The following is a 17,077-nucleotide window of genomic DNA, read 5'->3' as shown; positions in this document are numbered from 1 at the left end:
GCTTTATGGGCAATACGACGTATATAGTGTCATTGGCGGCATCTGGCGCCACAATTTTGAAAGCTACCGTGAATACTCTTAGTATGAAATAACTTGGTAACATTAAGAGGTCACGTAGACCCCAAGCTAATCGATCTTATTAAATAAATAACATGCTATTAATAAAAAATAAATAAAACATACCTTTGTTTACAACTTCCATAATGATGCAATTGATAAAAATTAAAGAATTTCGAAATATGTGCCGTAAACAAACTTTCACTTGACCGTGTCACTGCTAACGATAATTACGCGTGGTCGATGTGCTCACTTCGAGGGTCCGAAAATTAATGATCTACTTAAATAATTTAGAAAGTATATATAGTCTCAGGTGGTATGGCTATTAGTTAATAATTTGCCATAGTAAATCTTTACCCAAGTCACTATGGTTTTTCTAGACTTATGGCCTACTACGGAACCACCGTGCCGCGCGTTGTGAACTAGCGGAGTGAATGTGCTAAACATTTACTTACTTGCGCCGCACTACATATTATTACCGTGGTTTCCAACTTGTTACTACTTGAGTACAGGACCTACATAAAATTAATCAAGTTCATGAGCTAAATTAAAGTTCCTATTGGGTCAGTAACTTCTTATGTAAAGTAGATTTGAGTACCTATTAGGGAATAGAAAGCTACTAAACGTATAAGGTGTAACACAATATTAGCTACAATGTCTTCACATAAGTACTCATTATAATACTTTTTGATAATTGCTAAAATCACAGAAATAAGTGTGGATTCTGCTCAATTTGCAATGTTACTGGCGGGTAGTCAAGTTTAGCTAGCAGTTTATAGGGGCCCACTGATTAACAGTCCGCCGGACGGTATCGGCCTGTCAGCTGTTCGGAGCTGTCAAAATTTTGTTCTCACTGACAGGCCAATACCGTCCGGCGGACTGTTAATCAGTGGGCCAAGGGCTCATTTAGGCGGAGCGCACAGAAAGCGCGAAAACTATCACTTCAAACTAGGCATTAGGTAATTTAATAAAACTGAATTTGGCATTTTAAAGGTATGAATAAAAAAATTTAATGCTTGTTCTATGCGTTTTTGCACTTTCTTGGTACAATAACTATTGCTGTTTTTATTTTTCTTTCATACAAACTTTCATCCTCCATTTCGGTCTTTTAAGGGTTGATTTTTCTTGTTCGAAGGTGTCTTCACCCTTTCTCTAAAGTGTCATTCTATGGAACTTGCTAACTATGTAAACAAAAGTCACTAGTAAATTGACATTCAGAGACAATTTTAATATGGCGGTTTGTTTACGTAGTTAGCAAGTTCCATAGAATGACACTTTAAAGGAATATTTACGTCACATTTTTTCAGATTCGAAAGTGAGCAGTGTGTAAGATTTCTAACAGCATACATTAATATCAAATAGTATAAACAGCATAAAATAATACCTACTCATTCACATACGTAGACATAGATAATTAGGAAACCAAAAGATCTTCTTTATCTTTAGTTTTGGCACTTTACAAGTTTTGGCAAGGTTTTTTTTTTATATAAGTAATCCACATAAAATTTTCTAAAAAAAAGATTTAAGTCACTTTTTCGCTAGGATCAATATTAGAAATATATTAAAGCGGGAATGTTACTTATAATCAATTCTAAGGTCGTTTTTAGGGTTCCGTAGCCAAATGGCAAAAAACGGAACCCTTATGGATTCGTCATGTCTGTCTGTCTGTCTGTCCGTCCGTATGTCACAGCCGTATGTCCGTATGTCACAGGAAAAAAGTTTCCGAAACTATAAGAACTATACTGTTGAAACTTGGTAAGTAGATGTATTCTCTGAACCGCATTAACACATTCAACACCAAGAACCCGACTGTCGGGTACACTGTTCGTAGCGACTACGCGCTACATACGACGAAACCGTGGCTACGCGCTACGAGCGTAACCCGTAGCACTTAGTGGTATTGAATGTGTTAAGATTTTCACACAAAAATTGAAAAAACAATATATTTTGGAGGTTCTCCATACTTAGAACTGAAACTCAAAAATTTTATTCATCAAACCCATACGTGTGGGGTATGGATAGGTCTTCAAAAATGATATTGAGGTTTCTAATATTATTTTTTCTAAACTGAATAGTTTGCGCGAGAGACACTTCCAAAGTGGTAAAATGTGTCGTCCCCCCCCCCCCCCTGTAACTTCTAAAATAAGAGAATGATAAAACTAAAAAAAAAATATATGATGTAGGTACATTACCATGCCAACTTCCACCGAAAATTGGTTTGAACGAGATCTAGTAAGTAGTTTTTTTTTAATACGTCATAAATCGTAAACCGCAATTTTATTATGTTACGTGCTGCTACGGAACCCTTCATGGGCGAGTCCGACTCGCACTTGGCCGCTTTTATTTTTAAACAGATTTTGTTGTTAGGTACTAACCGACCGTAACGTTGGCGTAACACATATGTAGTTCGCAAGTCCCAATGTTTGTGTAATGGCTCCTCTTCACGTTGGGCCTACGCCAACGCCAACGAAGGACGCAGCCATGCGGTAGAATGAGATAGCAATATCACTTGCTCCCTCTAACGTATAAATGCGTCCCTCGTTGGCGTTGGCGTTGGCCCAACGTGAAGAGGAGCAATAAGTGTCAAAATATTATGTTACTGCATGTTATGCAAACATTTTCTTTCAGTGTAGACTTCAAGATTTGAACCGTAAAGGTTCCTGAAAAAAAAAAGAGTGATAAAGCATTCATGCCTACAGACCGTTTGACAGTTGACCTTTATAAGAGCTCAAACTATCAAGCTTGAAATCTGAAGTCGTCAAGGATTGGGAATCTTTACAGACTCCATATACGAAAACCTTCAACTCCTACAAGACTAACCTTCTTACAAGACTACTGGCTTAGTCACCGCCGCCTCGCTCAAATAGTACCTAACATATTGCCCCCCGCAACAACTACTTACCCTCCTCCTCTCCTCTCCGTCAGTCCTCTGAGACTGCGGCACCTTTTGAATCTCTCCCTACAGACGACAACTCAATTATTAAAGAATGACATACTAGGCGGTATTCACAAAAAAGTATATCGAATTTGCCGCTTCGCCAATCTCCTACCTGAATTGTGGATAATAGCTCCAGAATAAGAATACTATTGTTCGGTTCTGAATAGGTAGCATTGCAGGTGTGGAAACCTGTTACATTCTGGTATACTATTTGCGGATTATGATTAATGACGCTATATAGTGCAGATACCTTATATTATAACTACATATTCAACCACTGTACTCATAGCATACTGTAGGCATACAATTTGTTTACTTAGATACATATATTTTGTACAATAAATAACTAATAGTTTTACGTTAAATTTTTGTATGTATGTAAGTATAAACTCTTTGTTGTACAGAACACAAATAAGGCACAGTATAAAGGCGAACTTAATACCTACTTAGGCGAATTTTAAATGAAGCTATTACTTAAGCCCTTGCTACATGGTCGCCGACAAGCCTTCTAACCGTCTGACCTTGGTCTGTCCTTGGTCAGTTTTGGTCAAATTTTGTTGGAAACAACTGTCTACACGGTCCGGGACGGACCAAGGTCACGCGGTCTGAAGGCTTGTCGGCGACCACACGGGCTATACACATCAAGGGCTTTACATATTTCAGATATTATAGAGGTATTATAACTAAGACTAGAACTAAGAGGTATGTAATGTAACCGTTTGAACTAAAGGCGGTCTACACATTTAATGCGGATCCGCACGCCGCGTTGGTTGTCGTTCATCATCATCATCAGGCTATAGTAGTCCACTGCTGGACATAGCCCTCCCCTAAAGAGCGCCATAGCGCCCTGTCTTCAGGTTGTCGTTACCTAACAGAAAAAAATAAAAATTAAAAAGTAGAACCGGCGCCCGCCATTTTCACTTAAAATTTAGTTGTATCAAAATAATTAACTTAAATTGCAACTGTAAGAGTGTTTTGGTATGAAATGAGTTAATGTGATTCATTTTTGCAATGTAAATCAACGCTGAATGTAGTTTATACTGCTGTATAATATATCATTCAAGTTCAAGAGAAAATTCGTAACTGTACTTTAAGTGTAATACCCATGTAACCAATATATGTTTTATTGTGATTTTTTCGCAAATGTATTAAAAAACGTCGTTCAATGTACCTGTGGAAGTGTTATTATTTACTTGTCCCGTGTCTTTTATTCGCCTACGACTCATAAAAGACATCTCGGGACTTGTAAATAATAACACACTTTCCACACTTGCATTGAAATGTACTATTAAAGTACATACATATGGTGCTACTTTACCGTACTAGTGCGATAATTTGCACATTACGTATCTATTTCGAAAATTTAAATTGCCATATTTACTGTAAAACGTCGTACTATACATGTGCGAATAGGTAATTCCCTGTTTTTCGCACTTGTATGTTCTATTATTGGTACTTAACGATTATTGTCACGTGTACAACCAAAAGTCATTGACGTCGAATTTTCCTGTCGCTTATGATCTTGTTCATGGGTTCCCGTATAAATAGACGGCAATTATTTTAAAATCAGAGTTGGTCGTCACATGTGGGTTCTAAAGTTAAGTAATCAAATAAAATTAAACTTTTATAAATAGATTGGGAGGGTTGTCCTCATAGACTAGGAATCCTCTAGACGGAGTTTAGAGCAATTATTTCATGAACGCGATGCTGCCAAAATAGGGGGGTGAGGGGGCGAGGTGAGCGAGTTCCCGTGCCGTGATTGGTCCGTTCAAAGACACGGACGTCACTCAAAGACACTTTCGTCTCGAAAATGGAGTAAAACTACCGTATTTGTGGCTGAGGGGGTAGAGCTACTATGCTCAGTCTGGAGAATGTCTTGTCTGTGGTATGCAAACATAAAAAGCGAGGTGCGGTTGGGGTTGGAGATTCAGTAGTCGAGGCTTATCCATGACTTCATTCCATAGACTCAGCAAGTCAGCATTGTAAACATAGCCGGGTGACATGAATGGGAGCAATTTAATTTTGACGTTAAAGCAAATAAAACTTACTTAATATGTCGATACCAATCAAATTATGACATGTCATACCATCGTTGCCTATGTACCTAATTCAAAAATATAATAATCGTATTTAATTTTAACTGAATTAATACACAATGTGATTTGTTATCGTGATGAGAGTCAATGTCAGATTCGTAAGTTGGTAATGAAAGAACTAACACTTTATAGAGGAAAGTGGACGAACGCTCCTGGCATACAAACGTAGTTCCCATTTTCATCTTTGGATATTGATATTATGGAAAATATCTTTATTAGCGGCTCTGTGAATTATAGATCTCGCGAATGACAACATGGTTTAAAAAAAATCCAAGTACTGAATCGATAAAATAATATCTACATATATAATTATCGAAATTGGTCAAAAAAATTCACGAGAGTCGGTTGAAAAATGCAACCCGTAGAGGAGAAAATCCAGACATTAGAAAGCATTTTTGCTCAAGGTAAAACGGAGACCTTCTGTTCAATGGATTAGTAACAGTAGGCTTAGGCTTCTAACATGTTGCGGATACAGATTTATTGACATCCGCGGATGCGGATGTCAATTGCACCTTAGAACAAATGTGTCGTGGTCGTGGTCTTACATGTTTTGTCTAATACAGTGTAGGTAAGTGGTTTGTGCGCGTAATTGAAGGCTACATTGGCTTGATTTAGGGGTTTAAACTGTAAACGAGGCACATTGCTCGACCACGCAAGCCGGCTCTATGTAGCTCGGGTAACCGACGGTTCCACTTTAGTCGAATAGTTGGGGGTTCCACCTAGTAGTCGCGCACGTACCATCGCCCACACTGTTAACTGTACATCGGTGGACCTTTTGCGTTTTGTAATAAGATCCACCGATGTACAGTTAGGAGTGTTGGTGTTTGTACAACAACGGCACGTTCAACGTTCATACATTATTATATTATGTGACCCTGACGTACCGACCATTCACATTTCAATTACACAGATAGTAATAAAAATAGGTGGGATCCATTTAAGGGCATATTCGGTATCGTGTTCTGATTAAGGGCTGTCCATAAATTACGTCATCGATTTTTGACGATTTTTGACCCCCCCTTCCTCCCCCCCAAAATCATCCAAAAATCATGCTTCGAATGACCCCGTTTCCTCCTACGTCATGCTACCATCATCCGATGTCCAGACCCCCCCCCCCTAATTTGAAATGACGTAATTTATGAATAGCCCCTTAGGAAAAAGTAAAAGAAACAAAAATTTTTGACGCGAAATTTTCTATGGGACAGGTCGTCCAAGTCGGCCAACGGATAAAAGGTAAACAATATTGACCTGTCTTTTTATTGAAAAACACTTTTGAAAAATAAGTCACGGCAAATATGCAACAATTATGAATCATATACGATTATTTACATTCTTTTGCTTTCATATGTAATAGTTACTGATTTTTAAAAAGCGTTTTGCAATTAAAAGACACGTCATGATCATTGATCACGTAGTCTTTTTCTAATGCTAAAAAAACGAACTATAAGTATACACACTACACAGGCCAAAAAATGTTCGCGTCAAGATCTACTTTTTCCTAATCAGAACATGATACCGAATATGCCCTTAAACAGATCCCCACTATTTTGGTTACACCTTGTATATTCCTCTATCTAATCCCTGAAATGTGTCACATAAATGCTGGCTCGACCACGACACGACAACAACATTTTTGAATTCTGATCTAATAAAATTGTGTAAATAGTATTTAAGTAAATTTGAAGAAATTGTATTTTCGATCTCAAGGCGACTTCGTTTATAAATTAAATCCTACTAGAAATCTACGAGAGACAATTTAAAACTCTTTAAAAAAATCTTTAACCCTTATCTTGGCGTTGTAACACCCGTGATACATTGAACATTAAAAAATCTAGCAGGCTCACTTTATTACTTAACAAAATAATTTTGCTATAAATATGTCGGTCTACCCTCCTTTATTGTAGCAAAAAATAATACACACAAGTGTCATTGTAAATTAATTAGTAATTATCAACATGGCGCCGCGGAAACAACAGATCTCGTTTCGTACTGTAAGTTTTGCACTTATTTCTTAGATAAGTATATGTTTTTACATAATCTACATTTTAATGCACTTACTATCTGTTAGTGTATTAGGATTTACATAGTGGTCGTATTTAAAAACATTTAACACATAGAATATTTACATAAAACTGTTACGTATCATATTTGATTCATTGCCAAGAACTCATAAAAGTACATCTGTATTACATTTAATACATTGCCAAGTTGTCGTCAAAATAGGTGTACATGATTTATTTTAATTTTGATTTTTTTATACTTGTAGGGGGTTAAAATACATGTTTCAAATATGTCATATTAGTTATCATACTATATAGTTAGTGAACTTTGTTTTTTTTTTAAGTAATGGATATTATTTAAACTGTATATTACGAAGCTGTAGCCTTATTGCTACGCCGTAGACCGTAGCACAGCAATTTTTATTTATGGTAAAAACTGCCACCACAGTAAAAAAAAAGTTTTTTTTTTACTATTATAATTATTTGTATAGTTTCCCTATTTTACACAACTTTTTGTTAACGTGTTTTTTGAATCGCTACGGGACAAAAATTTTCCACCAAGTGATCAGGTATTCGTTAATATAATTTATTTTTATAGGTATAATAGTCATTTTATGCTTTAGATTGCGGTTTAATAACAATTAATGATGATTTCTGTTGTATTACATGTTTTATTTTGATGAAAATCCACATTTATCTTCTAAAAAGTAAGCAACTAGTTTGTCGAGGGATTAGCATTGTATTAAATATGATACTTATAATTTTCCAAAAGTGGAAAACCCAGGATTTTTTTCATAATTTTTTAATAGTCTAGTATGGTCAATAAGTGACAAAAAGCTCAAAAAATATTAAAATTTAAAATATTTTGAGCCTTACCCAAAATAAGGGTTACACAACTAAGTTTTTCCTTGAATATATTTAGTTGGAGTTATTTATTAAAAAAAACGTCACTTTTGACACTAACACATCTAATCCATATCGTTTCTAGATCTATTAATTGACGTATCTTAAAGTTCGAATCGGGCAGATAATTACCTGATTTTACGGTTCTTACTTATATGTCAGCAGTTTGTAAATTTTCACTCGACAAAGTCTCATAGCGACAATAGACAAACATGGCTATAGTCGTTAAATTTGCATTTTGCGAGAAATCGTCGCCAATTAGGTTAGCGGCACGAAGTCTACCCAGCCGCCGGCCCACTCCTTCTGTCGGCTACTTCTCGGCTGCATTAACATATATATAATACATACATCACCCCCTTGCCAAGCTCGACGGCGCACAGCTTGCATACCAGGCAATTATTTTTTCACCACACCAGCTCGGAAAGGCTTACTTTGCACTTCAAAAACTGATAGCAAAGTTGCATTTTATTCACATGTGAAGCAAAGTCAAATTCAAATTTTGAGTTGTTTTCTTATGTTTGCTGGTAGAATTACCTTTAAAATGCTGATTTTGGATGATAAATATTTAATAACATTCATTTGGATTTGATTTGGTTTGATTTTGTTGGATATTTTACATTTAATATTTGCTTCGGGTTGGTGTGGTGAAAAATTTTGTGTTTCACCCGGGGGCAAATTTTGTTCAACCCTCGCAACGCTCAAGATTCCATTTTTCGAACAATTTTGGAATCTTTCGCTTGCTCGGGTATCAATATTAGCACGAGCGGTTAAACAACAACTTTGCCCCCTTGTAAAACAAATAACTATTAATATAACATGTGAGTAAAGTGATTCTTTGATCTCTGTTGGTTTCAATGGAGTCCCAATTTATTTTCACACGCAGCATTATCATTATTTGTTCCTGGGTCATGGGTGTTTTCTCTATGTATTTAAGTATTTGTACATAATAGTATATACCTATCGTTGAGCTTACTGTGGGGCTTAGTCAATTTGTGTAAGAATGTCTTATAATATTTATTTATTCACTTAGATAAAGTACTTACAATTTCGTAATAATTGTTCTAGTCGTATTTTATTATCTACCTTGGAAAACGGCAGCCTTTAGGGTTGTACTTAGTCGTAATTGTGGTCTCGGTTTGAGATTATGATTAAAGCCTACTAATACAATTTAAACACTGAGTGTTCTTGAAGGCGCTTCGTTATTAATGGCACCTTAATGAATAGGCGAGTTTGAAATTAATGATGATGCTACTTTTACGTACCTTAGGCTTTGAAAGAGCACGTAGCATTTGATACCTGCCACGTTAAATTGTTGGTAATGTGCATCAGGATAACTTCGAAAACGGGTCCACCAACGCGTGCCCCGTTGAAGCTCCTCGTTATGGAGCGAAACCTGTCGGACAATCTTCAAGGACCCGTTATTTGTTTATTATTTATTATATTATTATAATTTAATATGTCCGGGACTCATGGCTAGTGATTAAAAAGAATGTAAATGTTAAAAAGAATGGAATTAGGTACCTTTCGTTCGAACTTTTTTATTTTTATTTAATTGTGGAAGGAGACGCTTCTTTACTTATTTTTGTATGAATCTGAAACGTCTGTAAACAATACCATAATTAGTTTGTAGAGCGGCGGGCTGGTATCCCAGAGTCGCGTGTTCGTGTCTTGCCCGAAACAATTAATGTTTTCATTATTCCATTAGGTAGGTACCTAGCATAGACACTTCTTTGTAATGCCTAATAAAAAATACTTTCATTTAAAATGAAAAGTTGCATAAACTTACTTTCTTGCATCTTTGCATAAAGTAAAGATTTAGCGCCAAGTAGGTTGGGAGCACAATGTAAGTGGCCCGGCCAGCGTCGCGTCGTCTCGTTTGTATTCAGAGAGGCGACCGACGTATCGTATTTCATATCGAGCTCAACTTTGAACTCTTCTTTAAATGAGGCTAAAGTACTATACTAACTTTGAGATTTTATTTCTGAACGCGAATAATACCATTAGATTCACCCACGCAGTAAAAATAAACCAGCGGTGCGTCATTTATTTTATTGGATTTTTATAATAATATCCAAACCTTGGTTCTCAGATATTTAGCAAGTAGGTATCTTTCGGTATAGTTAGTTAGACTTCGTTGTGTTCGTTCCTGCATACATATTTATAAAAAGTCAAATCACCAGAATGAAGCATATTTACCTACTAGCTGTGCCCGCGGCTCCGCCCGCGTGGAATTCGGTCTGTGTCAGTAAGCGGCTAATTACTAATCCTAATTTCTCTCCCTGTCCCCTGGAGGCGGAACTTGAAGTCAAGTTGACAGATGGATATGCTAGAGGACTGCAGTCCAGATAAAATATTTTACAATTAGGTACCACTAAATAAAACTACACTCCAAAATCAATAGTTTTTTTCGCCCTTAAGTACCTATTCAAATTTTACACGTGATTTAAACGACAGAGTAGTAGATGTATATCGGACGATACAGTAAGGTATACGCGCGCGAGCGAAAGCGAAGCGGCCTGCCTGGCTAGAGCGCCACTCACTGTGGTCTTCTTCAGACTCCTGAGGAAGACCACGTGCCCCTTGTAACCTCAATGCGTTGCGAGACTTTCGCAAATGATTGGATTTTTTTCTGGAAGGCATGGTAATGCGTATTAAATGCGAGTCCCAAATCGTTTGACTCCGCAAACGACCAGTGCCGTTTTGATGCCCTAAGCATTTCTAGACCATGGTGCCCCCTCTCCCTAGGGTCATCGAGATTACATTGAATTTTTTTGGTTAGTTGAGTGACGTTCATTGCCGCATTACAGCTGAGAATGGAAATTAGTCACATCATTTTATCACGAAAATTGACAGTGCTGCAGCAGTAACGTTGCAACAGAGTAATGCTGCTGCAGTCGCCATACCTTAGAAAGTGATTGAAAACGCGATCGAAGCGAGCGCGAAAATTTTTCGATATAAAAACGCAATTTGATAGACAGTTGTACATTTTTACTTTTAGTATGGAAATCAGTCACATCATTTTATCACGAAAATTGACAGTGCTGCAGCAGCAACGTTGCAACAGAGTAATGTTGCTGCAGTCGCCATATCTTAGAAAGTTATTGAAAACGCGATCGAAGCGAGCGCGAAAATTTTTCGATATAAAAACGCAATTTTATAGACAGTTGTACATTTTGACATTGGAAATGTCTTTTCGTTCGAAAAAGTGCGATCCCCTTATGTCTCGGAAAGTTGTGAAGATATGATATTAAAAAATAGGCTCAAAAGACGCATAATCACAAGAGCTGTAAGGTGCAAAAATAATTATTCGAGAAAGTCAAAAACGAAAAAAGTTATGGTCGAAATAGTGAAAATAAAATTCAATTTTTTCGGAATTTTTGATTTTGGTGCTCGATAATTTGGAAACGAAGAATGATATCAAAAATTTGAGAAAAATGGCTCTGGACAATTTAGTCAGCTACAATTTGAGCCTAAAACAAAGACGATCAGGTTAAGGGTTTGCCCTGTAGCCTAACCTTAAAATAGTCAAAAAGTCAGAACGCACTATTCGACAATCTATGCATTCTTGTGGTGTAGGAAATAGAAATAGAGATAGAGATAGAGATAGACATAGAGATAGAGGTAGAGGTAGGGGTAGAAATAGAGGTAGAGGTAGAGGTAGAGGTAGAGGTAGAGGTGGGGTAGAGGTAGAGGTAGAGGTAGAGGTAGAGGTAGAGGTAGAGGTAGAGGTAAAGGTAGAGGTAGAGGTAGAGCTAGAGGTAGAGTTAGAGGTAGAGGTAGAGATAGAGATAGAGATAGAAATAATTTTATTCGTGAGCACAAACACAAAATATAAACTTATACAGAGAAACAAAAAAGAAAAAGTGCCACGAAATGGTCTCACCTCAGCATGTTGCTGGCGGCTGCTAGCAGATAGCTGATGCTGAACCCTGGCAGTACCTAGTGGAGCTCGGGTTTAATACAACATAAGCACACGCTGCTTTGGTCATCGGGCTCGTCTCGATGAGCACTTAGGAGAGTAGTACCCAAGATAGAGCTGATGCTGAACCCTGGCTGTACCTAAAGGAACTCAGGTTTGTTGCAACATAGGCACACGCTGTTTTGGTCATCCGACTCGTCTTGATGAGCACTTAGTAGAGCATTACCCAAGATAGCTGATGCTGAACCCTGGTAGTACCTATTGGAACTCAGGTTTGGTGCAACATAGACAAACGCTGTTATGGTCATCTCTCGTCGCGTCAAACTGCTGTCAAGAAAATTTCATATCTTGCAGCAAATGGGCCGCTGCCGATCAAGACTCGAGTGACGATAACGGCGATGTGGCTACCACTTCTCGAGTTGACTACGGATTTGCTGTGTAATAATTTTCTTGTACTTTGAACATTAATATATCCTGCTTATTAATCGAAAAATGAAATATGTACCTATACTTATGCGCCACGGCGACAATTATTCAAACTTCGATACGCGTGTGGAAATTTTGCAATTTGTTTGTTCACATGCGTTATGTCCAGGATACTTGAACATATGAATATATGGAAATGACATGTAACACAATAAACTGAATGTAATTAATTTTTCTTTGACCTATATTTCATTTTTATTTTTATTTGACGATCATTATGACATATCCATGCTTACTGTATTGACATTGTTTTTACATTTTATATTATTTGACATTGTTAAAAAATTTAGTTAATTAATTGATTGCTTATAATAGTTATAATGGTTTTTAAATTGTGCACTTATTGCTTGACATTTGTATAATTATAATCAATTCTTATTTTCCTACTTGACGATCATAATATAAATTCGTATAGATTAGTGTAAAATAATTTATATTGTAATTTCATATTATGAAATAAATAAATCTAAAATCTAAATCTAAATCTTGTGTTAATCTAAGAATAAAATAATTATCATTCAACGTTGTAGTTTTATTTTGTAACTTTTTCCTTATCCAGACTTTCTCGTCGCTCAGCGACAATATTTTTTCGAATTCCGTAGATTCATTTCCAATGTGCTCGATAGTCGTGTGAGGCACGAAATCTGTGAATTTTTACTTTTAGTATGGAAATCAGTCACATCATTTTATCACGAAAATTGTCAGTGCTGCAGCAGTAACGTTGCAACAGAGTAATGCTGCTGCAGTCGCCATATCTTAGAAAGTTATTGAGAACGCGAGCGAAGCGAGCGCGAACATTTTTCGATATATTATTAATTTATTAAATCAACATAATTATTCCATTATTTTTGTTGATATCCGTGTCTTCTAAACTTAGAGTTAATTTGGCAAAATCTTTCCTCGGTGGCTTATTCATGTCACAACGTATTAAATTCAGCGCCATCTGTTAGTTTACCAGGGTACTCAATAGTGGTAGCACATATTTGAAAAAAGTTTGCCCCTCCATCCTAAGTAGCGCCATAAGATTCAGGGGCAAACTTATGTCAATCGAGAGTTGTGGCTACCCCCCCTTTTAGTGGTTGAATTTTTATAGCCTATAACCTGGCCGGGGGTTTTTTCGACAGATTAGTAAAGTTTTCATCAAAATCCGTTCAGCCGTTTTCACGTGATGCGCGTTCAAATAAACAGACAAACAGATAAACAGATAAACAGACAAACAGACAAAAATTCTAAAAACTTTTGGAACGTGTTCTGTTATCGATTCTAAGTATCCCCAGCCAACTTTTTTTCAAATATCTTCCATGTACAGACTTTCGACCGTCTTCAGCTTTATTATATGTATAGATAGATAGATAAAACACCTCGAGGTCAGCACCCATTAAGCACTCCCATATAAATTTTGTTTAAGTACGTTTACAACCTGTGTTCATTAGTATAACTATATCTCCATAACCATCGTAATAAATAAAAACCACATACTTATTTACTATAAATTTGCATGGTCTTTAATAATGTATTTAGCTAATTTTAATTAGTGTAATTATCATATTCGCCAAATTCGCAAAATGCCTTGCTGAAAACTAATACATGCAAAATAAAGATTACTCAAATGCGAGATTTTTAACAGCAGTTATGATACCTTAAGGCCATCAGTATCGAAAACACAAATGTTGGCATTTTTTAGGGTTACGTACCGAAAAGATAAAACGGGACCCTATTACTAAGACTTCGCTGTCCGTCCGTCCGTCCGTCCGTCCGTCCGTCCGTCCGTCCGTGATAGCTAGACAGTTGAAATTTTCACAGATGATGTATTTCTGTTGCCGCTATAACAACAAATACTAAAAACAGAATAAAATAAATATTTAAATGGGGCTCCCATACAACAAACGTGATTTTTGACCAAAGTTAAGCAACGTCGGGCGTGGTCAGTACTTGGATGGGTGACCGTTTTTTTTTTGCATTTTTTCCCGTTTTTTTTTCATTATGGTACGGAACCCTTCGTGCGCTAGTCCGACTCGCACTTGCCCGGTTTTTAAGGTAAAATTTTATCTTCCTTAGGAAAGCTTTTTTTATGAAACTTCGTATGCTCGTCATATTTCACATTCTCGTCCGTTGCACCATTGGTGTTCTCAAAATAATAGTCACCTTGCCAAGAATTTCCATTTTAAGTAACATAATTATAATTAGTCACTCATAAATCCCATAATGCAAAAACAGCTGTTTTTTAACATTTTTGACTAAACGACGTAGCCGCATTTTCAGAGCTTTTTTTTTAATTTTCAGAGCGGTGGGCTTAACTTTTCATGAATTTTTGTCGATGCCCATATCTCAAGATATTTTGAACAGTTTTACTGTCACATTTGGATGTTCTCGTGACCTCTCTGTAAGATTTTGTGACTCAGCGAGCCTTCATATTATTTAATCGATCTCTCCCAGAAAACTACCTAATGCTGGAATGTTTCCCTGAACCAGACTTACTAGGGGTAGTTTTTTTTAAAGAAAAAGGATGCAAAATATTTTATACATACCTTTAGCTCTATCCCGCTTCCACAAAATATTCCACTATCTTCGCTTTCGGCCATAGGGAAATAGTACTGGAGAAATTACATACAGTTTCGCGGTGGTGTTGTTCTAGATTGACCATAATTTCAAGAGAAGGAATCCAGAAATTTCATCAGATTAATTTTAAATTTACATGTTTAAAACTTTGTCCAGATTTCACTCCGTATACGTTAAATTGTTAGTAATATATGTGATGTAGAATGCAGCTCAATAAAGGATGACTCACGTTAGACCGGGCTGTGTCCGGGCCGAAGCTTCCAGGGCTTACTTTTCTATGATATGACATGCGATCACGTGATGCTTTCCATAGAAAATGATGCGCCGGAAGCTCCGGTCTGGACACGGCCCGGTCTAACGTGAGTCATCCTTAATGCTGCTCGCAGAGTAGCATTTTACAAGTAAATTCCTACCTGTATGCTGAGCTCGAGCTTTCCAGAAAAATATATGCGGTGTCTGTTTAAGACAAAACAGGAGCTGAGTTTTAAATATTTTAGGTAAATATACCCGTCTCGCTAGCGGAAGCGGCACCTAAAAGTACTGCGATAAGGACAAGGCGAAAAATCCTGCGTAAAAATCTCAAAAATCGAGGTTTCGTACTCCTCTGTTTCCTCCTCCAAAACTTAACCAATCGTAACCAAATTTGGAATTCTAAATGATTATGAAATTATCTGTGTCGGACCGTTTTGCTTTTTTGGCTAATTGATATCAGTTTTGAATGCCACGCCTCTCATTGCGGCATAGTCAATTAGGCCATTTTGGGCCATTTTTGAAGGGCTCTAGCGCCTTATAAAACAAAAATATCAAAAAAAGCAAAACGGTCCGACACAGATATTGACAATATTAATCTGTGTTGAAAAAATCATTGCTCTAGCTTCAAAAACCACGGAGGAAAATGTATGGAGAAATGACCACTCCCGTTGGCTCTTAATTTGTGGTTTGCAGCGACCAAGAATGCACGTTCATAACGTCAGGTTAATAATAAAAGCAAATGCATGCGATAAAGTCCTGTTTTAGGTTAAAATGAGTTATATAAGATAGTGCCTAGTTTAAATACTTTTAATCAATATAAAGATATCAAGAATCAATATAAAGCGGAGGCTAGGGACTTTGTAAGGGATTTGGGTCGGTGGCTGAGGGACAGGGGGTGCGACCCTCGGTCCGGATCGTACCTGGTCCAACAGATCTCATTGGCCATTCAGCGCGGTACGAGTAACGCTGCCAGCGTATTGGGGACATTTGAGCCAGGTACGATTCGTGACAGTTATATTGTTTAACTTAGATTATATAATGACGAAGCCTGTTGCGGATGTCATCCTTGGCATGTTTGGGACGAAACATGTTTTTGAAGTTTTCTGATATCTGTTATATTTACGGAATTATCGCCTGGCTACACTTAACGATTACACCCTGTATATAATACAAATAGACACGTGTCCTCGATGTGCTTGTATTTTATACTCGTATATGACGCCAAAATACGACAAAACAGCACCTTTATCATTATGCCTACTCTTAATCATTAATCATGTAATCCAACGAATTAATCCGTCCCGGTTTTGCTTAAAACTGCTTAAATATGCAAATGGTTGGCTTTTAAGATTGACATGAAAAAGAATAAAAGAGTTTTACCGTTAGCATTATTAATTTACGTGAACTAAGGAAAAGTAAAACTCTCATCCCGCAATATTAATATCAGCGTCTTCCTTCAAATTTTAGGAAGATTATAAAACGACATTTATTAAAACCTGCTTATTTTCTGAAAATAATCCCTGTGGTTAAAAGCAATGTTTTCCCTGTCTACATAATGGTGGTTATTGTTGCTCACCCACCACATACTTCATTTAAATTTTAATTACTTCGTAAGCTAGGCAGTGCTTGGAAATGAAAGTGTTAATTTTAACACATTTGCTACGTATGCCATAAAATATTAATATAACAAGTCAGTTATTACGACATTAAATGGATTTTTAAAGTTATTAACTTATTAGGCAATATTCATGTAAATAAAGTACAATGTAAGATAAAATTCGTTCAATTGTTATTTAATATCTCTCAAACAGTTTCATTGGCTGAATGAGTAAAGCCGTTGACTATTAGCAGATTTAGAACGAAAAGT

General features: G+C 36.7%; 1 long non-coding RNA gene across 1 annotated transcript; it reads left to right on the top strand.

The window, feature by feature from the left end:
• The first annotated feature begins 13,989 nt into the window (after window positions 1–13,989).
• LOC134794606 (uncharacterized) lies at window positions 13,990–14,917 on the top strand. The gene is made up of 2 exons (XR_010144691.1): window positions 13,990–14,084; window positions 14,437–14,917. It is a non-coding gene; the product is annotated as an uncharacterized LOC134794606 (long non-coding RNA).
• Window positions 14,918–17,077: the final 2,160 nt, after the last annotated feature.

Source organism: Cydia splendana, chromosome 10, assembly GCF_910591565.1.
Source record: "Cydia splendana chromosome 10, ilCydSple1.2, whole genome shotgun sequence".
Taxonomy (NCBI): Eukaryota; Metazoa; Arthropoda; class Insecta; order Lepidoptera; family Tortricidae; genus Cydia; species Cydia splendana.
Note: the sequence above shows the minus strand (reverse complement) of the source record. Positions and strands in the feature narration are given on the sequence as shown.